Source organism: Myotis davidii, unplaced genomic scaffold (assembly GCF_000327345.1).
Source record: "Myotis davidii unplaced genomic scaffold, ASM32734v1 scaffold599, whole genome shotgun sequence".
Lineage (NCBI taxonomy): Eukaryota > Metazoa > Chordata > Mammalia > Chiroptera > Vespertilionidae > Myotis > Myotis davidii.
In genome coordinates, this window is record NW_006290772.1 from 646,461 (window position 1) to 646,669 (window position 209).

Here is a 209-nt window from a genome sequence, read left to right on the forward strand (position 1 = left end):
CTCTGGTCCGATTGGTTCCCGGGAAGGGGCGGATCCTCTGGAGGCGGGCCTCGCGGCGTCCCTGGACGTGATTGGTCTCCTGGAGGGGGCGGGGCCGCGGGCCCGGGGCTGGGTGCAGGCTTGCGGTCGGTGGCCTTAGACCTAAGTGAAGCGAGCGACGGTCGTGCAGCGGTCCGGTCGGCGCCATGTCGTTCTGCAGCTTCTTCGGG

General features: G+C 70.3%; 1 protein-coding gene across 1 annotated transcript in view; it reads left to right on the forward strand.

Annotated features, from left to right (window-relative positions):
- MSRB1 (methionine sulfoxide reductase B1) overlaps positions 1 to 209 on the forward strand; it is a 13,100-nt gene that overhangs the window by 8,487 nt on the left and 4,404 nt on the right. The gene's annotated exons all lie outside the window — the stretch shown is intronic.